At 36.4% G+C, this 5,323-nt stretch overlaps 1 pseudogene; it reads left to right on the top strand.

Moving 5' to 3' along the window:
* The first annotated feature begins 3,076 nt into the window (after nt 1-3,076).
* Nucleotides 3,077-3,195, top strand: LOC120609747 (uncharacterized; annotated as a pseudogene).
* The last annotated feature ends 2,128 nt before the right edge of the window (nt 3,196-5,323 follow it).

Raw genomic sequence — 5,323 nt, forward strand, 5'->3', positions numbered from 1 at the left:
TCTTTTTGTTTATACAATAGTGCATCTTTTTTTTTAATTCAGCATTTTTAACTGTTTTCATTAAAAGAGTCTGCCAAGGTATGTTTTATCATACTGTTGGAAATAAAAGTTACTCTTTCTCTACTCTGAATAAGACCATGTAGTCCTGAATTTAATTAAACAATAAGTTCCAAACACGCTGCACTAAATAGTGTCATTGCACCACCTTTTACATTGTTGTTTATGCTCTTCCACTCAAACCAGCTATCCCTTTCATGCTTTCTTTATAGCCAAATTTTAAACAGTCTTCAGTGCTTAAGTTCAATCTCCAACTTAAAGTCTGTCTGAATATTCTAGCCAGTATTAATTTAAATGTTCCTTACAAAGCAGATACATAAATAATATACATTATAAGGTTATAAATAAGATAATGATTATCCCTATTTTATATATTAAGAAGCTAAGCCTAGGCCTACCTAAGTTAGGAAGTACTGAAATTGGTGTTTCAACCTTTCTTCTGATGCCTCACCTTGAGGCTGCAATAACACAGAACTCCAAATCTGACTTAATTCTTTGCTGCTGACAATTGCATCTCCAGGATGTGAGCAGTTGTGGTTCTTAAGGGTAGCTCTAGATAGAGGCAGCCTTAACTACCTGATTATATTTATTAGTAGCCCCATAATAAGGAATCCCAAAACATGCAATCTAAGTAAAAAGTACTCCTGTCACATCTTATTTCAACTGTGGAATAGAAATAAGTTTTACCCAATGGAGTTATAACAGGCCCTTTGTACTTTGACCGGCTTGTCCTCTAACTACTGAGATTGTTTTTGTTTTGTTTTGTTTTTAATCCATGCTTCACCTGCAGGAACAGCAGCTACAGCTCAGCTTCATCCTCCCTCTTTTTCCCATCCTTGGTTCTTGAGAGTCTCTGGAGAATTTAGATGATGTACCAGCTCATGGTATAGTTTGGTCTGGGGATTCGTGCTCTCAGTAATACCAGTACCACTGACCCTGCTTTTAAAAATACAGAACAGTAAAAGCAGAATTTTTAAGACTTAATAGTGTAAAATATAAACATTTCAATATTTTATATAACCCACTCTACTAACTGTGTTTAAAAAAATAATTGATATCTATAAACCCAGTTACTGCTTACAATTCACTTAATTTTACTTAATAACAATGCTGAGTATAAAAAAATATGTCATTCAGTTTTCTAGATATCAGAAGATAGATTCAGAAAAGATAGATTCTCCAAGGTCACACGCTCTTTAATGGCTGAGTCAGATCTGGTATCCCACAAGCTTCTGCGATTAGAACATCACTTCACCCTTTGGAATATTAGGTTTCTTACACATAGAGTCTTGCTTCAGGGAAGGATGAAGGGCATGTTGCCCACTTTTTTCCCCCAAGCAGCCCTAGCACCAGGTCTGTGATTTCTCTGGGTTATCAGAATTAGGCATCTTAATTTTCAGGTTTCCATGAGAAACATAGAAACTCAGGAGGTCATGTCAGTGTTTGTGTCATGGTTTTAGGTGTGTTCGTGGCTCAAAAGTCATGTTATAAATAATATCTGAAATAGAAAATTCTTAGTTCTGCTCTCCAGGATTTCATGGTGAGAGCTCGAGTCCCTGTTGGGCCCAGGTAGTGTTGCTCAGGATTCAATTTTGACACAGCCAGAACCCTTGTCTCTCTACAACCTTCCCACTTCTGATCCCAGAAAATTACCCAATGTAATATTTGAGTCAAAGGAGTCTAAAATTTGCTTGTTTGAAAGTAAAAAAGGGCCAGAGGAATTAAAAACAAAACAAACAAAAAACCGTAATGACCAGTTTCAGTCTGTTCAGTGCTATAACAGAATACCACTGACTTGGTGGTTTATAAACAACAGCAGTTTATTTCTCACACTTCTAGGAACTGGAAATCCAAGATCAAGGCACCAATAGAATTGGTATCTGGTAAGAAACCACTGCTTGCTTCATAAATGTCCATCTTCTTTCTGTGTCCTCACAGAAAAAAGCAAGGGAGCTCTCTAGGGTCTCTTTTACAAGGGCACTAATCCCATCTTGAGGGCTTCATCCTCATAACCTAATCACCTCACAAAGGACTCACCTCAAAAATGACATCTCATTGGAGATAAGGTTTCAACGTGTGAATTTGAGGGACACAAACATTGTCTATAGCAACTGCTTTGTTAGAAAAAAAAATAACACAAAATGTATTATGAAAACCAAAGATGAAATTGTTTTGCTGTTGTTAAAGAAAGCAATTTAGTTGGATTAAGAACTAACTAGAAAATCATGAAGTGACAGTACAGCTTTTCTGGAGTTTGTCTTGTCACCTTCCCACTCTCTGATTCTTCAATCTGTTTAGCATAAAGATGTTTCTTATATGTTATTTCCCATCTCCCACTTCCTAATAATTTTGACTTAGTCCGAGAATATTTTTATATATCTACAAGATGCTTAGCATTTCATCAGAGGCTCAGTATTCAGTTACTAATTTATTTCTCATCATAATTCCAATGAGAAAGCAGGGGCTCAGAGAGACCAACTTACTTGCCTGGGGTTGTGGAAATAGTAAACAGCGCAATATATGTAAACCATACAACCTAGCTCAAAAGTACTAAACCAGAGTGCCTCTCTAATACATCAGGCTACCATAGTTGTCAAAAGCCACCCATTCCACCTTTCTCACACCAGAAATCTTAAGAAAGAGAGCAAGAAGCTGTTATGCTGTTTGCTGATGAAATATTTACTGATGAAATATTTTAAGAAAATACAGTTCTAAATATCAAGAGAATATTATATCTTAATTTATCTGATTGTAAGTTATTTCTTACCTATGAGATACACCCATACAAAGTATTTTCAATGAGAATGTAAATCATATTATCACAGAATGTTTATGATTACTTACACTTTATCAGTTTAGCAAAACCAATAGCTAACATTTATAAAGTATTTTCTATGAAATATGTCAAGTGGGTGATAAACACTTTTGCATGTTTTGCCTCATTCAATTCTTCCAACAATGCTGTCATTGACTACATTTGACAGATGAGAAAGGTTGAGTATTAGAAAGTTTATGTTAAGTCTATGGCCATGCTACCCTGAACAAGCCCGATCCCGTCTGATCTCGGAAGCTAAGCAGGGTCGGGCCTAGTTAGTACTTGGATGGGATACCATCTAGGAAGACCAGGTGCTGTAGGCATAAAAAATAAGGAATTGTAAGCTGACAAGGTCCTTGCAATCTGTGAGGTCAACCAAGGGTTGCCATGCTTAAAAACAAAAAAAAAAAAAAAAGAAGAAGAAGAAAGTTTACTTTAAGAGTAGAGCAAGATACAAACTAACTTCAATTGGACTTCAAGGCCTTTGTATAACCTTCATCTGCCTGCAAGAAAAAGGAAATCAGGATTTGTAGAACACGCACACATTTATTACTGATCTGAGATACAAATGCAAGCAGGCCTCTATATCCCCAACAGTGATTGTGCTCTGCTTTCAGATATCTTAAGTTTTTAGGTGTATTTTTATGGTTAAACCACTCTGCTAAGACCCAGCTTATAAAGGAGATGGTTCAAATTTGTCCATTTCAGATTCCTGGCATTTCCACACACCTCTTGGACTGGTTATCACTTACAATGATCTCTCTGCAGTGCTGATTTTGGGGCTAAATAACAATAGTAATGGTTACAACAATAAAACTGATTAATAATGACGATGATGACATTGATGATGATATTATCACTACAGCTTTCATTCCAAGCAAACTTCTTTCTTAGAGAGAGTTGAAGGAGGCAAATCAGAAATCTGCAATGAAAGGTTTAGCTCATAGATTACCATATGTGAATCTGCTTTGATTATTGCATTTGCTGTTAAGACAATTTGAATTCTAAATGACACTTCAATCCAGAAAGTGTGAAATATGAAATCTGCACTGTTAAAATCGTACAACTGAGCTCTGATAAATAACCTCAAGTAATTTGAGACTTAATGCACCATTAAGAGCATTTCTGTTCCCATCTACCTTTGTGGCCAATTTTAACATATAGGTTTCCTTTTAGAAAAGCTAAGATCACTTTCCAGCCCTGAAAAACAGGCCTAGACTGTGAAATGCAAACGCCATCTGGCAGTAGAACAGTGATACAGTGATCTTTCTTAAAAACAGTTGTGATGGAGTTCCTCATTTGATCTTATTTAACTGTCATGCCTTATAAATCAGTTAGATGGAGATTTCAAGCTTTGCTGAACATGATAGGGGAGAAGGGGGTATTTACACACACACACACACACACACACACACACACACACACACACACACTGCCCCAGGCTCTCTGTAATCTTTCTCAGTCTCCATTCCCATAAGAAATGAACATTTTTTTCTTCTGGGACATTTTATAAGCAAAACAGTCCTGCCTCAGAAGAAAGAATTAATCCTCAGAAGAAAAAAAAAAATTATCTCTGAGAAAGAGGATTGAGACTGCGCATTCCAAACCTAAAGAGACTCAAGGCAGTAAATGTTAGGCAGTGAATCAGACATCAAACTAGGGAACATTGTCACAGATGAAAAAAAGGCAAAATGTCTTTTCATAAAGGGGTATTTCTTATCTCCAACTTCATATTACTGCTAAAAAAAAAAAAAAAGCAGTATCCATGTAATATGAAATGGCTCTTATACTTGCAGATTTTCAGAGGACAAAATGTTACTTTTGTGGATGACAAAGAAGCCTCACACTAAACCTGACAAGCTCAGAGGAGGCCAGCATGGCAGGCCCTATAAACTCAGAGAATAATATTAACCACATCAGATGGTCTGAACATAAAAACTCCTAACTAAAAGCAGATCATGTAGGATAGTCACATCCTGGGCCTGTAGCTTTCTTGACAAAGGTCAATCTTTACTTTAAATAAGCTTGTCTATTGTCTTTTTGCATCCAAGATAACAAATCCTTGGAATATCAGAATAATCCTTTTTTCTAGATCCCTCAGGGCACAACCCACTGTACCAGAGCAAGGGACCACGGAATCCCTAGTTATCTTCTTCTCTGAATACCACTCTCACCACACACTGTAAACATTAATTATTAACTATTATGTACTCACCAAGGTAAAAGAAGTATGTGTCTCTCTGTTCTACTTTTTAGCTAATCCCAGATATTTCCCTGCTTTGCTTTCTCCTGCCTTCCTAATCTGCTACTAATGGATTGCATGTAACCCTCTTTAAGTCTCCTACTTCGAGTCCAATGTCAAAACAAACAAACAAACAAACAAACAAAAATTGCCATTCTCTGGAGCAATTTCTTTTGCTTCCCAGAAATTGTCAGCTTGGCTAAAATAAA

Source organism: Pteropus medius, unplaced genomic scaffold (assembly GCF_902729225.1).
Source record: "Pteropus medius unplaced genomic scaffold, Ma_sr-lr_union100, whole genome shotgun sequence".
Classification (NCBI taxonomy): Eukaryota; Metazoa; Chordata; class Mammalia; order Chiroptera; family Pteropodidae; genus Pteropus; species Pteropus medius.